This window comes from Lissotriton helveticus, chromosome 3_2 (genome assembly GCF_964261635.1).
Source record: "Lissotriton helveticus chromosome 3_2, aLisHel1.1, whole genome shotgun sequence".
Classification (NCBI taxonomy): Eukaryota; Metazoa; Chordata; class Amphibia; order Caudata; family Salamandridae; genus Lissotriton; species Lissotriton helveticus.
In genome coordinates, this window is record NC_136062.1 from 274493910 (window position 1) to 274511359 (window position 17450).

General features: G+C 45.8%; 1 long non-coding RNA gene across 1 annotated transcript in view; it reads left to right on the top strand.

Moving 5' to 3' along the window:
• The window catches only part of LOC144826652 (uncharacterized), a 152287-nt gene that overhangs the window by 86296 nt on the left and 48541 nt on the right, over positions 1–17450 (top strand). Inside the window, exon 2 of the long non-coding RNA XR_013609871.1 lies at positions 1054–1169. This is a non-coding gene — a long non-coding RNA (uncharacterized LOC144826652). The remainder of the gene's footprint in view (positions 1–1053; positions 1170–17450) is intronic.

The following is a 17450-nucleotide window of genomic DNA, read 5'->3' on the forward strand; positions in this document are numbered from 1 at the left end:
CCATGCGAGGAAGATCCTTCTCCTACCTGGCAGCCAAGACCTGGAATTCCCTCCCCATCCACCTCCGCCTCATCCAAGACCACCTCTCCTTCAGGAGGCAACTGAAGACCTGGCTGTTCGAGCAGTAGCGAACCCCCCCCCCCCCTCCTCCCCCCCAGCGCCTTGAGACCCTCCGGGTGAGTAGCGCGCTATACAAATTTCTTGATTGATTGATTGATTGATGCCTCTTCCCAGGCGCATCTTGGCTTGAACCTCTGTGTTGGCGCGGGTTCAATGTCACAGAGTTCATCCTCTGGCTGAAGACTGTCATGCGCAGAAGGGGTTGACAACATGGCGTATTCCCGTCCCTCATGCCCAAGGATTTACGATAAATGAAAAGTAAATAATAACAGTTTTAAAACACAGAAAAAATGAATACACTGTATACCATGAATCCCTATACTACTCCCATTACTTCAATATAACTATAAATTAGGGTTATTCGAGGTTCATGATTACAAGCAAGGCGCTGTACGTGCGAATCCAGGCTCAATCAGTACAACTCTGCATTCAAGGGTTCTTAAACGTTTCCTGTTTTGTTGCTCTTTTTGTCTTTTGTTGTTGTTCGCATTTTGTCTGTTTTACTTTGTAGATTTTTAGTACCATGAGAAAACAGGCTATTTATAAATCAACAATTGAATTCTATTTATCACTCAATCCCATACTTTGTACACTGACTCTTCTACTTTTATTCACTTCTTAATGCTCACGTACTGCACCACTTGCTTTCTCTGCAATTGCTCCTTTCTATTGTACTGTTATTCACTAACACTCATGATCTCTGTCACCTCTTTTCCACAGTGCTCCCCACCCCATCTTGCCTCTTGTGTCCACCACTTATTTCTTTATTTCCCTTCTTCTCAACTTACTAGCCTCATTACTTTCAGCCTAAAATAAGACAATTCCCCTTAACATTGTTGCCAGTGAATGGCCCTGTTGGTTCTTTTAGATGTGGCATGGGTGTTTGTGTCTTAAGGTGTGTAATATATATATATATTTTTTTGCTTTTTGCAGTACTTTCTATCGTTTTGAAGCAGTTTGGGACGGCTCACTGCATAATTCTCTTCTTCTCAACCGGGTGACACCGTATGGAGAAAAAAATCTACATGACTTTGTCAGAATACCTCGAGGTAAGTTCATAATGATGTCAACATATTTTGTGTAAGACTAAGGAGCTGTAGGTGTACCTTAATGCAAATACACAGGCCTACTCCCATTACTTCAATATAACTATAGCTTTAGTCATTAATGCAGACAAACAGCATAGCAAAAGCGGCAGTGCAAGCTTCAGGCATGTGAGAACATAAAGCAGCCATTTTATCTCTACTGCGCAAGTGCAAAGGTTTCCCACCAGAACTGCGAGTACGTCATGTCACATGGGTATGACCAACGCATGCGCAGAGGAAATTCCCGCTTAGCAGCAGCCATTTTAATAGCAAGCGTATTACGATTAGAAAACACATAGGCAGGCTTTGCTGGGACACCCAAATGTCAGAATAAAGGGCAAATTAATAAGACAAAACAGATTGATTAATAAATTAGGGTTATTCGAGGTTCATGATTACAAGCAAGGCGCTGTATGTGCGAATCCTTGCTCCATCAATCCCCTCTTTGATGATATTATATATCATCACAAATTAATGGAACCAGATGCCAACTTTTCACACTTTTCCCAGTTCAATTTCTTCAAACATTCGGTTCAACTTTTTCTCAGTATCTTTATTAGGGTAAGAATTTTTCACCCTTTTATAAATTTGATTATTTAATTCTTCTAATTCAAGCTCATCAACATTTCTTTTCACTCCTCGCTTATTCACAGTATATTTCTTGTTGTGTTTTCGACATTTGCAGCAAATTATTATCACGAACACTACTAAACCTATTCCTGCAATTGGCATCAGTATTTTGCTTACAAGACTTTTACCTAGGTTAGAAAACCAACTACCTACAGCAGAGAGACCATCAGTAAGTCTTTTCCAGGCACTGTCAACCTCAAGTGGTTTAAGCTCTTTTTCCAAATTAGTAATGTTCCTCACATACCCTTTGATCTCCACACTTTTGTCAGGTATGTAAGTGCAACAATGTTGCGCTTTCAACATTCTGCAGACTCCGCCCTCTTTTGCCAATAGGGTGTCAAGAGCAAGTCGATTTTGTAAAACCATAGATCTGACCGCAACCAATTCGGTATTGACCATCAGGAAACCTCCAGCAGTGTCAGTAGATAACCAATCCACTACTGTTGACAATTTGCAAATTCTGTGTGTATTCAGAGCCACTCCCACTGTAGGTATCATTGCACTTAAAATATCACCTACTATTTCAGCAACACTTTCTCTTTTGCTACGTATTAATTCATTAGTTTTTTCAGTGCTTCCAGTGATTTTCCCCACATGGTATATCTTTGGAAAGACAATACCAAAGTAACAGCTTCCGTACCAATGGTCGGGCAATTTGAAATAAGCCTTGTTCCCACATATATAATAAATTCCAGGAAACACAGGCTCTGACCCATCTTTGAAACCCCAACCCCCAATTACCTTGTAATTATGTTCGCATTCACTGGAACCAATGAATATATTGTTATAATAACTGGTTCTTTCTCTATGAAGACAAAGTTTCCCTTTGTTTTCGAAATCCAGTAACATAGTAACATTAGCCCCAACATTTGAGGTGCTCTCTTTGCTTTCAGCCCATTTAAGGGTTGTCTGATTTTTATCTTTTGCTTTCTTTTGGAAACTCTCTCTTCTTTTCTCTACCATGTTTAGAAACATTTTCTCTTTCTCGTGTAATGAACAGGTCAAGTTATCTTTGTGTGCGTCATCTATATTTATTTTACCTACAGTTAGAAAATAATCACTCATGTATTTTGCTATATCTCTAATTGTATGTACAGGGTTCAGGTTTCTTCGCACAGGCAGTTCAGAAAATGTCACATCAAGGTTTGAATAATAATACTGTAAAGGTCCTCTTCTATAAAATAAAGTAGTTAGAATTCTACAGGAAATTCCATAGGTTAAGGGCAAGTGGTGGAGACAAGATTATAGTGAAAACAGCAAAACAATGTACAACCTTGCATTGCAGAATTACAAAAATGAGATAATTTCTGCCAAAGAGCAATATTTTTCCACCAAAATTAGGGATGCGGCCAACTGTGGTAAAGAACTCTTTAAAGTAGTTAAATCTTTGGCAAAACCTCAGCAGAACAATGCTTTTAAGACTGATCAGGAGATGTGTAATAACCTGGCCCTTTTCTTTCAAAACAAAGTGCAGGTGATATATGACGATCTTCTAAAAGCTCAGGGACTCCAGACCCCCAATATACTTAATGCAGAGGATGATCGGCTGGTGACGCAATGCAAGCTCTCCTGCTTCCCAGAACTGGTAGACAAGGAGGTGCAAGAGCTGCTCCTCTCCATTAAATCAGGCTCTCCAAGTGACCCCTGCCCCCCTGCCATCATGCATTTAGCCCCTAAGAAGATATGTGAAAAGCTGATGCCCCTTATCAACCAAGCACTGACAACGGGATCTTATCCGTTTGGTGGAAACAAGCGGCCATTAGGCCCTTACTAAAAAAAAGAAATCTAAATCCAGAGGTCTTAAAGAACTACCGCCCGATTGCAGGACTACCCATGGTAGCGAAGGTCATTGAGAAATCAATGAACAAAGTGCTGAGTGATTATCTAAACACCAACAAGCTATTAGACTCAACCCAACATGGCTTTCGCGCCTGCCATTCCACCGAATCAGCTCTGATTGTTGCAACCGAGGAAATTCGGCGGGTGGTTGACGAAGAGGGTAGGGAAGCCCTCATACTCCTAGACCTATCGGCAGCATTTGACACCGTGAATCACACAGTGTTAGTTCAGTGGCTGAAGGATCTCCTTGCTCGCCTCCTTTCTGGAAGGGAGAGAACAAAGGCTGGTTTGGGACGGACTGGAGTCCAAGAGTTTCCATCTTCCTTGGGGGTCCTACAGGGATCATCCCTATCCCCCACACTTTTTAACATACATGTCACCCCGTTAGCAAGGCTCATCAGAAGACATGGGTTCGTGTTGGTATCCTACGCTGATGACTCAGCTTGTTATTTCCATCTGTAAAACAGCCTGAGGTCACAGCTGCTAAATTCCACGCTTGCCTATCTGAGATCATTGTCTGGATGAACCACAATTTTTGAAGATTAACACAGACAAAACAGAGGTGATAGAGTTTGGAGGGGGATCACCCGTATGGAACAACTCATGGTGGCCAGTCGAGGCTGGGAAATGCCCGGTCCCGGTCTCCAAGGTCAGGAACTTGGGGGTCATTTTCGATGACAAGTTAAACTTCTCAGCTCAGGTCAATAGCCTGACATCGTCCTGTTTCTTTCTCCTAAAAACCTTAAGAAAGATTCTCCCATTCATCCCGCAGGATCTACAGAAAACGGTGATGTGAGCCTTTTTCTCTCCAAAGTAGATTATTGCAACGCCCTGTTTATGGGCATAGACAGAATGCAGATGGGAAAGCTCCAGTCCCTTCAGAATGCGGCAGCCAGGTTGCTTCTGAAAATACCAAGGGGCTGCCCCACCTCATCAGGTATTAAATCATTGCATTGGTTACCAGTGCAGCAGCGGGTTGATTTCAAGGCCTTGTGTCTGGTTCATAAGGCACTCTATGGAGGGGGTGCCGATGAAGTCTCCAAATTATTCATGCCTTATGCTCCCCCACGTCTTTTGAGATCCACCAATCTAGGACTTCTTAAAACCATCAGGGTCAAACGAGCCAGATGGGGAGGCAGGACACTATCCAACAGGGCAGCACATCTGTGGAACAGACTACCTCTGGACATGAGATTCCAACCAAACAGGAGGCTGTTTAGGAAGAGCCTGAAGACGTTGCTTTTTGTAACTTAGAGTGGCATAAGTTGTGGTTTTCAGGATTCGGATTTACACACATTAGCGCCACGGCAATCGAGCGCTTTACAAACATTAAAAATAGAAAAAAATAGAAAATAGTGGTGGTAAGTCACACTTTCAGCTACTGAAGTGGGCAGCTTCATACAGACATAGCAATCATCTATTTCCATAGCTTATACATAATGTACTAACAGGTTTGCGAACACATTTAAATGAGTTTTGTTCTTGATCTTATTGAAATGTAATCCTTCCTCATCTGGTGCTTCTAAATCTAACTTCGTTTGCTTAAGGCTAAGTGGCTTCTCTGGTAGATCTACTCTTCGTGGTGTATTTCTAGTGTGTGATTCTACAGTGTCTTCTGATAAGTGGTTATTCGGGTACAGGTTCGGGTCTTTACTCATCATAGAAGGAATAGCTATTGTTAAACCTATCCAAAGTATTAGTACTATTGCTACACTACAATAACATACTTGGCAGCATGTTTTTAAACAACCTCGTCTCGGTCTTCCATTCACAGAAGAATCAGACATTTTGACTTAAAAGAAGCTTCAACCCCTCTTTGTAACTCTGCACAGCTTGCTTACTCGAGGTAATTTTCAAGTTGGTTTCGCTTCTTCACTGGTCTGGTCAGTAATCAATTCTTCATCACTTTCGTCACTTATTTCCAAATTTTCAAATTCCTCCAATACAAAGTAAGTCCATTCAGGACTGTGATACTTGTTATTGTTTTTCCTTATACGGGCACTTCTTCTTTTGGCTTTTATCACAGTTGGGTTAGTTTGACTTGAGACCTTATTTATCTGTTCAGGTTCTTCGTTTATTGTCTTTAATCTCAATCTCAGTTTTTTCACAAATCTAGGTACTGAGTCACCTTTTCTGAGTCTTTTGACTGGCACAGTGTCTTGACTTTCTTCAAACACTCTTTTGTTTTCGTTCAGTTGTGGCACATTTAGATCAGGTTCGTCTTCTGTATTTTCCCTTAACTGACTATTTACAGGTCTTTCATCAGTTTCTTCTGCCTGGTTACTAAACTGGCCTTGTTCAGGTGTATGCTGATTTTGGCTTCGATCTGTTTCGATTTATTCTTCTTGAACACAATTGTCTAGTCCTATCTGATCCTGTTCAAGCACTTCGAACCCTTGATTTTCTTCCGCTTGAATCCCAGCCCTAATTTCTGTCTGTCCCTCTTCTGGCTCAGGAGTTTTTGGTGGAGTGTCAACTACCTGTTCTCTCCCTATCTGGTCCTCCTCAGAATCAGATTTGACTTGGATTTCGATGATCTGAGTATCTTCCTCTTCACCTATCTCATCCTCACTATGCCACTGTCTATCTAGATAAATTTGTCTTCTGGTTCTCACAGGATCTATAGTCAGGTCGACTATTGGGACCCAATCTTCTTGACTGGAGCTCGGTTGTTCTTCTTCAGCTACTTCAGGACCGATATCTTGGGACCCCTCAGCTGCACAACCTTCTGCCTCAGTTTCTTCGGGTTCAGTCACCTTCTTCGTATGGCTGGCATGGATCCAGCGAGGTACTCCTGCACACTTCACAGCTGTGGTGGTTACAAGGATCACCTGTCGTGGCTTTCCCCACCTTGGTGCAAGGCAACTTTTCCGAGTATGTTTCTTTATTACGACCCAGTCACCTGGATTCAGGTCATGTGCTGGAGTCGTCGGCCTGGCGACAGCGTCTCCCCCAACCTGGAGAGAGAGAACGCACTTGGTCAGCCAGCTCTTTACAGTATTCTAGTACCAAATCATCAGATATGCTTATCAGTTTGTATCCTGGTACCCATGCTTGCCGCATTGCTCTTCCCATCAATATCTCATGGGGGCTCAAGCCCGTGTTCCGGTCTGGAATACTTCTGAGTCCCATCAACACAAGTGGCAAAGCATCAGGCCATTCCAATTGAGTGTGTTCACACATCTTTCCCAATCTTGCTTTAATTGTGCCATTCAGTTGTTCTACCACTCCAGAAGCCTCTGGGCGATATGCACAGTGCAGTTTTTGCATGATTTTGAATGCTTCACAGATCTGTTTTATTATTTCACTTTGGAAATGCCCTCCTCTGTCTGCTTCAATTGTGACTGGAAAACCGTACCTAGGTATGAGCTCTCTAAGCAGTAATTTGGCTACTGTAATGCTGTCATTTCTACGTGCAGGGTAAGCTTCCACCCATTTTGAAAACAGGCAGACAATGACAAGTAGGTATTTCATTCCTCGACAAGGGGGCAACTGAATGAAGTCAAGTTGTAGTCTAATAAAAGGGCCTTTGCCTTTCCAATCTTTCCTGGTAACACTACAGTTTTCTTTCCTGGGTTAAATTGCTGACAAACCAGGCACCTCTGGCAGAGTGCTTCTGCTACGTTTCTGAATTTCGAATTGAACCAGGTCTGACGAAACATGGGAATCATGGCATCTCTGCCTAAATGTGTGTCTCCATGTATCAATCTAGCCATAGGAACAAGCAGACAGTCTGGCTACACAGGCATACCATCCAAGTAAACAATGACACCATCTTCTGCCCTTCTCTGACAACCAAAGTTTTTACACCTTTGTTCTTCCTGTGGCTCTGCTGTGTCCTGTAAGACTCTCACTTCCTCCCATGTATTCACTCCTTCTAGCATCATAAGTTGGCAGCTGTTTCCGTTTCCCCCAACCTTTATATTGATTGCTATACGGTATCTTGCACAATGTTGGGCTAACTGGTCAGCATACCGATTACCTGCTGTCACTTTGTCATCGCCAGATTTGTGAGCAGCACACGTGACCACAGCCAATTCTTTTGGTAACTGGATTGATTCCAGTAAATCCTGTACGTATTTTCCATTTCTGATAGGGTTGCCTGAGGAAGTCAGGAACTCCCTTTGCATCCACAATTGGCAAAAGTCATGAACAACCCCATAACCATACTGAATATCAGTATATATGGTTATCTTTGAGTTCCTCCCAAATTTACAGGCTTTTGTCAATGCAACCAATTCAGCTATTTGTGCAGACTTGACTCTATGTAAATAGGATGCTTCCACTGGACCTCCTAATGTACACACTGAGTAGGCAGCGCTTAGGCCTCCTTCCTCATAGCTCATGCAGGAGCCGCCTACAAACAGCTCATAATCTTCATTAATTAAAGGGTTTTCTTTTATGTCTGGGCGTGGTTTTGTACTAAACTCGGTCAAATCAATGCAATCATGTTCAGTTTCCTCCCTCACTTCTGCTGCGAATGAACTAGGAAGTAAGGTAGCTGGATTCAGAATATTACATCTAGCAATGGTTACGTTTCCTGCACCTACAAGGATTCTCTCATACTTAGTCAGCCGACTAGGTGTGAGATACTGAGTTTTGGTTCTCGTCAGCAAAATTACAACAGAATGCGGAACATACACCGTTACTGGATGTCCCATAACAATGGACTCACTCTGTTCAAGACTCGTGCAAGTTGCAGCTACAGCTTTCAAACATCCAGGTAATCCAGCTGCAACTGGGTCCAATGTGGAAGAAAAGTATGCCACTGGACGAGTTAAACCATGAATTTGGGTCAGGACTGAAAGTGCACAATTATCTTGTGTGTCACAAAAAAGTGCAAAATCTTTTGAATAATCAGGCATTCCTAATGCAGGAGCTGTACACAGACACTCTCGCAGTCTTACAAAAGCAGTCATGCTTTCGTCATCCCACTCCACTGGGTCCTTTGCTCTTTTCTTTGTCATCTTTATCAATGGTCTTGCTAGGACTGCAAATCCCACAATCCACTGCCTACAGTATCCTACAACTCCAAGGAACATTCTGATTTCTTTCTGGGTATTGGGCAATTCCATGTTACAAATTATTCTGTTTCTTTCTGTGGTAACTTTCCTGATACCTCTCTATCTGGTGCCCCAGATATTTCACAGATGAGGTACAGAACTGCAGTTTGTCTGGTGATACTTTATGTCCTCCTTCACCTAAATGGTTCAGCAAGGCAATTGTGTCAGTCACACAGTCTTTTCGACTTTTAGACGCCACCAAGAGGTCGTCTATGTATTGTCCTAGGACAGATTTTCCGGGCAATATCAGAGTTTCAAGGCACTTTTTCAGAATCTGATTAAAAATCAAAGGGCTTTCTGTGTACCCCTGAGGAACACGATTCCAGACGTAGACATGACTGTCGAATTCAAATGAGAAAAGAAATTTGCTGTCTGGATGCAATGGGATTGAAAAGAATGCATGACATAAGTCAATGACGGTAAACCATCCAGCATTCCACGGTATTTGGTATAGAATTACTGCAGGGTTTGGCACGACAGGACAGCAAGGAACCACAATTTTATTAACCTTGCGTAGGTCCTGTACAACCCTGTACTTACTGTAGGAGAGTAGGGTCTGCAATCCTATGGTCACCCCAGATGTTTGCTTTTTGCTTCACTGGTTTACGACTTTCCCTGGCTGTAGGCCTGCTAATCAGACCCACAGCCTAGCTGTTCTCTCTCTAAATTGACATCCATGTACTTTAGGTGCATTTACCAATTGGTATTGGGACACCTTCTCAGCTCCTGTACAGTGTACCTTAGGTACCCAGGGCATAGGTGAACCCAAGGCCTACCAGGGGTTGGAGCATGTATTATGCCACCCATGGCTGGCCATCTAAACAGACACAACTGGCTGGTAAGACAGCTGGGGCAAGGTGGTGTAATCACCCTTTGCTGTAGATATAGTATACCTATATCTAACCCCAAAATGGACACATATACTCCTATTAGTCACTCCTATGGCAGGCCTTATCAATCCTGAAGGCAGAGTGCTTGGAATTATGTAAGATGGTGCTCTAGCATGAGCTGAGCCTGTCTGCAGCTTGCGGAACCAAGTCCTTATAGTTGTTCCATGATAACGCTAAACCATATACTCTTAAGTGCATTATAATCCTCGCGGTTATTGCTAACTTTGGTATAGCAGTATCAAAACATGTCGAGTAAAGTGTCATACGAATTGGAATACTACCCCCTCGCCCGTTCTGGCAACGGGGGTAGCATTCCACCCTTTTAGAGGGACACGACATGTATGTAACTGTGAACCCCGGTTAAAGTTAAACAAAGCCTCAGCATCACAAAATGGATGCTGCCACCACAGACACAAGTCTGACCTCCTGCTGCTGGGAGTCCTTCCAGCAAGGGAGGCCTGGACAAAGGGTTTCCTGCCTTGGGAGGTGCTAGCACCACCCCAGACAGGATTTTGTGTATTGAGGTAGGGAGGGCTGAAAGGAATGAGACATGCCTGGGGCACACAAGGTGTCCCTGTGCATACCCCGGTTCAAACCAGTTGCTGGGGCACTCCAGCCCCAGCCCCAGCTCTGGCGCGAAACCGGACAAAGGATAGGGGGTGTAACCACCCCCTTCCTGGTCCCACCCATGGGAGGGACCTAGTCACAGTACAGCCCCCTTTAGTAGGATAAAGGTAGGAGCTGGTCCCATTCCAAGTTAGATTATCCTGAACAACTTTACAAAGAAGAAACTCTGGACTTGGACGTTCTGCTCCACAGAAGACTGAAGAATCTCCCTTGTGGGCAAGGAGTGTCCACCCTGCAACTGCAGGCACCATCAAGCGTCCTAGCGGTTCACTTTGTCGTCCTTCCTGCCGGAACCAGACTTCAAAGCTCAACGAGATCCGGACTTCCAGACCTTTCCGACCTCTACCTACATCTGCAGCACAGCTGAGATCCGTGGGTGCGACGAGACACGTGGGACCGGCCATCTTGAAGAAACTGCACTTCGCTTCCAGCACGACTTCAGAGGCATCCTCGAGTAAGTGCTTTGGGGATTGAGAAGCCCCAGCCCCGAGCAGCTCCTGCACCGAAGACCAGCCCTCCAGCATCCACAAGATCTGCGGGGGGCCCCTTTGCTTGCTTGCTGCTCGACGCGTTGTCTGGTCACTTGCCGGCTGGCTAGTGGCCTCCTAGACGACGATCCACGAAATCTACACTGCTGGTCTGGTTGCTCCAGACTGGCCCTTGCTCCCCTCCAAAGGAGGAGCACCTCGGACGCTCCTTGTCTGCACCAGACGCAGTTTCCACTAACCGTGTGGGTTGCCTTTGCCAAGGCCTGTTGACTCCAAATCTGGATCCGACACCGCCGACAGCGAGAGCCTGCGTGAGACAGCTTAAGGGTTGTTTCGACTGATACAAGGTGATCACTAGAACTAGTGAGCATCATATATCAGGCCAACTTCTCACATTGGTGGGCAGCGGTTGGGATTTGAGCATGCTGTTGTTTTTACCAAATATAATCTTGAGATATCATTTGAAAGATGACATAAGGTACCATAGGTACATATAACAAGCTTAGAAATACTGTGAGTTCTACTGAACCAGCTGTTGTAGTAGAAAGGGCCTAGCACACCCTGACTACAACTCTTAGCAAGGGATCAGTATGAAAACCCATAGTGTAGGTAAGTGCACCACTTACACCTCACTAGAAAGCATGTCTATCACAGGAGAAGCCTCAGTGGCTCCCCTTGAGGTTAGTGACCCTCAACAGGTCCTTTCCAGATATGCAGCCCTCAGCTTCCAGGAGATGAGACAATTGTGTACCTCCAGGAAACTGAAACAGGGTTCTAACCCTACCACTCCTTTTCTGTTAGGTCTCTTAGAAACATATGATGCTAGAAGGGCTTCTAACCCAGGCCTCTCTGATCCAGCAGATGGGAGCATGCCCCCCTTAGAAGGTGATCTAGACTCTAACCTCCCTGAAACAGAGAATGTTGGTGGTAGGGAAGAGGGAAACTTATCTGAGGATGAGGCAGACAATGGCCAACCTTTAGTCAGCAGACTTACAAGGGCCAACTTAGACCTACATAGGGATGGAGCTGGCGGAGCCCCAGTGCCATCCACAAGCAGGCCTAACCTTGGGATTAGAAGAGATAGGTCTCACTCTAGGGACTCCAACAGATCTGTTCACTCCCATGTCTCTCATGCATCTGCTCAGAGGAGGATGACTTCCCCTCAGAGGAGAGAGCATGAAGCAAAGATGAAGGAAGTTAATCTGAGGATCCACAGGGAAGAACTTGCCCTTGCCAAAGAGAAACTTGCTTTTGCCATAGAGCAAAAATTGAGTTGGGATGAGCCCACTGGTGGCAGCAGTATCCCTAGGGATAAAGACAGGAGTTTTGATAATAGACACCTGAGTAAAATAGTGCCCTCCTATAAGTCAGGAGAGGATATCCACAAATGGATAACTGCTCTGGAGAGGGCCTGCAAAGTACAGCAGGTACCCCAGAGTCAGTGGGCAGCTATATTGTGGCTCTCCTTTGAAGGTAAAGGCAGAGATAAGCTCCTCACTGTTAGAGATGAGGATGCTAATGACTACCAAGTCCTGAAAACTGCACTGATTGATGGGTTTGGCCTAACTACTGAACAGTACAGGTTGATGTTCAGAGACACCCAGAAAACTCAGGCTCAGGATTGGACTGACTTTGTTGATTGTGCCACTAAGGCTTTGGAAGGCTGGTTACTGGGTAGTAAAGTTACTGATTACACAGGATTGTACAATCTTATTATGAGAGAGCAAATCTTAAATAATTGTCAGAACCAGTTGTTGCATCAGCACCTGATTGACTCAGATCTGACCTCTCCCCAAGAATTGGGAAAGAAGGCAGACAGATGGGTTAGAACCAGGGTTAAGCAGCAGAACCAGAACCAGGGTGGTGGCCAAAAGAAATCAGACCAAAAGGGTAGTAATCAGAATCAACAAAATAACCAGAAGTCTTCAACAGGGCCCCAACAATCCAAGGAGGGTGGATCCCAGAATTCCCAAAAGAAGAAGACTGAGGTTCCAAAGAAACCATGGTGCCAATACTGTAAAAGTAAGACTCACTGGTTTAGTGAGTGCACCAAGAAAGGCACAGCTCCTACCACTACTGTCCCTAAGACACCTGCACCCCCTAGTACAGTTAGTAGTGGTAGTGTACCCCCAAGGCTATAGTTGGGTTAACCCTGGGAACTGAGGTGGGTTCTGACTTAGTCAGAATACCTACTCAGGCTGTTCTTGTTTGTACTGGGGACATGGGTATGACCCCCTACTGTAAGTCCCAGTACTCTGGGCAAATACAGGCAAACGCCTTTAATCAATGGAAAAATGGCTCAGGCCTACTGGGACACATGTGCCAGTGTCACTATGGTGACACCAGTCTTTGTGGACCCTGATCAGATCATGCTAGGTTCAGACTACCTAGTGACCAATGCTAGCAAAGTCACTACCAATCACAGTATGGCAGTTGTTAACTTCTCCTGGGGAGGGGTAACTGGCCTCAAAAGGGTTGTAGTTAGTTCAGACCTCCCAGTAGATTGTCTCTTGGCCAATGATTTGGAATCCTCCATGTGGTCAGATGTGAAGTACAGGACTCATGTAGAAATGTTAGGTCTCTCCTCACATGTCCTTGCTGTGACCAGGTCACAGGCCAAGAAATGCCCAGCTGAACAAGTGCTGGATCCTGGAACAATGGACCAGACACTACCCAAGAGGAAGAGCAGTAGGGTTAAGGCAGTGCCTTCCCCCCTGCCTCAGGTTGAGGATCAGCCCTCTCAGGAGGCTGACCCAAAGACCCCAGAAGGAACTGTCCTAGAAGAGCTTGAACCTGAACAGGTTGAGTTTCTTGGGACAGGGGGACCTTCCAGGGCAGACTTGAGGCAGGCACAGTTAGACTGTTCCTCCCTTGAACCCCTCAGACAGCAAGCTGCTGCTGAGGCTGAAGGGAATGCTACAGGTGCCCACAAGGTATACTGGGATGAAGGACTCCTATACCCTGAGGCAAGAGACCCCAAGCCTGGTGCTACCAGGAGGCTGGTCATCCCCTTGTCTCTCAGAGGTTTCCTTCTCACCTTAGCCCATGAAATTCCCCTTGCAGGACACTTAGGCCAGAACAAGACTTGGGACAGGCTTGCCCCACACTTTCACTGGCCTCACATGTCTGAAGACACCAAAGAGTTTTATCGCTCATGTGTCACCTGTCAAGCCAGTGGCAAATCAGGTGGCACAACAAAGGCCCCCCTTATACCACTACCTGTGGTGGGGATGCCCTTTGAAAGAGAGGGGATAGACATTGTTGGACCAATGGACCCCCAACAGCCTCTGGGCACAGATTTATACTGGTGGTAGTGGATCATGCCACCAGGTATCCAGAAGCGATTCCCCTTAGGACCACTACAGCTCCTGTTGTGGCCAGGGCCCTACTTGGAGTTTTCTCCAGAGTGGGGTTTCCTAAGGAGGTTGTCTCTGACAGAGGTGCAAACTTCATGTCAGGATACTTGACTGAAATGTGGAAAGAGTGTGGAGTAAATTACAAATTTACCACACCCTATCACCCTCAGTGCAATGGGCTTGTGGAGAGATTCAACAAGACCCTAAAAGGGATGATAAAAGGGTTACCTGAAAAGCTTAGGCGAAGATGGGACATCCTTTTACCCTGCCTCCTGTTTGCTTACAGAGAGGTCCCACAGAAGGGGGTTGGCTACAGCCCTTTTGAGCTTCTATTTGGGTATTCTGTAAGAGGACCCCTATGTCTTGTAAAGGAAGGATGGGAGTTACCTCTCAAAAAGCCTAAGCTTGACATAGTGAACTATGCACTTGGTCTCCGCTCCAGGATGGCAGAGTACATGGAGAAGGCATCCAAAAACCTTGAGGCCAGCCAAGAACTTCAAAAAGCTTGGCATGACCAAAAGGCTGTTCTGACTGTGTATCACCCAGGACAGAAGGTGTGGGCGTTGGAGCCAGTGGCCCCAGCAGCTCTCCAAGACAAATGGTCTGGACCCCATACCATCATTGAGCAAAAGGGAGAGGTCACCTACCTGTGGACCTTGGAACTCCCAGGATCCCCCACAGGGTGCTTCATGTAAACAGGCTCAAGGCATTTGTCGAGAGGGAGGACATGGGCTTGCTCATGGCTACAGATGAGGGACAGGAGGAAGAGAGTGACCCTCTCCCAGACCTGCTCACTCAGAACCCTGATGATGGGTCAGTAATGGTGTGGTCTTTTCTGACAGCCTCCCTGAGCATCAACAAAAGGATTGCAAACAGGTTCTTCAATCCTTTAGACAAATGTTCTCACTGACACCCAGCCAGACAAACTGGTGCACCCATGAGGTGGACACTGGTGACAGTCTGCCTGTCTAGAGTAAAATCTACAGGCAACCTGATCACGTCAGGGACTGCATAAAGAAAGAAGTACAAAAGATGTTGGAATTGGGAGTCATTGAACCTTCAGAGAGCCCTTGGGCTAGTCCTGTAGTTCTAGTGCCAAACCTCACACCCAGGATGGTAAGAGAGGGATGAGGTTTTGTATAGACTACAGGGGTCTCAATGCTGTCACTAAGACAGATGCCCATCCAATACCTAGCGGTACAAAAGGGGGTGGTGATGGACGGAGCATCTGAACCAATCAAACACTCACACCCAGTCAAAAGATCTGGGTTTGATCCATCACCGTTCTTTAGCCCACTCTGCCACCCCAGTTCAGACACGGCTATATGCAAATCAGTCTGACCCTGTGCCTCATGGGAACAGTCCAGCCCGAACTGCCAAGCCATGCCTTCCCTGGACCGGAAACAAGCTTCCGAGGACCGGTTTCTGGCATTACAGCCGTCTTCAGCCCGGCTTGCTTGAATCCAGTGGCAAAGTGAGCAAAGGACTCACGTCTGAGCATACCCTGCCACACTTATGGCAGACAAAAGCGGTACAAAAGGGGGTGGTGATGGACGGAGCATCTGAACCAATCAAACACTCACACCCAGTCAAAAGATCTGGGTTTGATCCATCACCGTTCTTTAGCCCACTCTGCCACCCCAGTTCAGACATGGCTATATGCAAATCAGTCTGACCCTGTGCCTCATGGGAACAGTCCAGCCCGAACTGCCAAGCCATGCATTCCCTGGACCGGAAACAAGCTTCCGAGGACCGGTTTCTGGCATTACAGCCGTCTTCAGCCTGGCTTGCTTGAATCCAGTGGCAAAGTGAGCAAGGGACTCACGTCTGAGCATACCCTGCCACACTTATGGCAGCCAAAAGCGGTACAAAAGGGGGTGGTGATGGACGGAGCATCTGAACCAATCAAACACTCACACCCAGTCAAAAGATCTGGGTTTGATCTATCACCGTTCTTTAGCCCACTCTGCCACCCCAGTTCAGACATGGCTATATGCAAATCAGTCTGACCCTGTGCCTCATGGGAACAGTCCAGCCCGAACTGCCAAGCCATGCCTTCCCTGGACCGGAAACAAGCTTCCGAGGACCGGTTTCTGGCATTACAGCTGTCTTCAGCCCGGCTTGCTTGAATCCAGTGGCAAAGTGAGCAAGGGACTCACGTCTGAGCATACCCTGCCACACTTATGGCAGCCAAAAGCGGTACAAAAGGGGGTGGTGATGGACGGAGCATCTGAACCAATCAAACACTCACACCCAGTCAAAAGATCTGGGTTTGATCCATCACCGTTCTTTAGCCCACTCTGCCACCCCAGTTCAGACATGGCTATATGCAAATCAGTCTGACCCTGTGCCTCATGGGCCGCCATAAGTGTGGCAGGGTATGCTCAGACGTGAGTCCCTTGCTCACTTTGCCACTGGATTCAAGCAAGCCGGGCTGAAGACGGCTGTAATGCCAGAAACCGGTCCTCTGAAGCTTGTTTCTGGTCCAATGAAGGCATGGCTTGGCAGTTCGGGCTGGACTGTTCCCATGAGGCACAGGGTCAGACTGATTTGCATATATCCTGAAGGCAGAGTGCTTGGAATTATGTGAGATGGTGCTCTAGCATGAGCTGAGCCTGTCTGCAGCTTGCGGAACCAAGTTTAGCCTAAGACTGCTTTGTCCATGCTATCATTAGGATAGCTGGTCTATAAGGTTGACTTACAACCAATCACCATAAGGGTTGTTTGGACTGATACAAGGTGATCACTAGAACTAGTGAGCATCATATATCAGGCCAACTTCTCACACATACCACTAGGTTTCTTTATGCCAATTATCGGTGAGTTACAAGGGCTGCTCAACACTTCTTGCAATATGCCTGCTTCTAGCAATTGTTTGATTTCAATAGCAACTCCTGCTTTCACTTCTGCACTCATTTTGTACAGTTTAGTATTTGGGTAGACAGCATCTTCTTTCATAGCTATTTTAATTGGGTCAGCATTTGCCATTAATCCTACATCTTTTCCAGTAAAATCCCATACTTCCGGTTTCACTGTCTCTTGGAGTTCTTCAGGTAAGTCCTGTACTGTCAGTCTTTTGATTTCTGAGTCGGGTCTTGCTAACATTAATTTGTAAATTCCAACTTCATCTGGGGTCTGAATTTCGACGCCATTCGGAGTGCAAAAGATAGTGCAGTTCATTTTGCACAACAAATCTCGTCCTAGCAGGTTTACAGGACTGGAATCACAAACAACAAATCTATGCATCTCTTTAAAATTCCCAATTTTAATTTCCATGGGTTCTGTAACTGGGGTACTAAATAGCTGATTAGAAACGCCCACTACTTGGATCGCTTCTCCCGAGAGGGGTAGG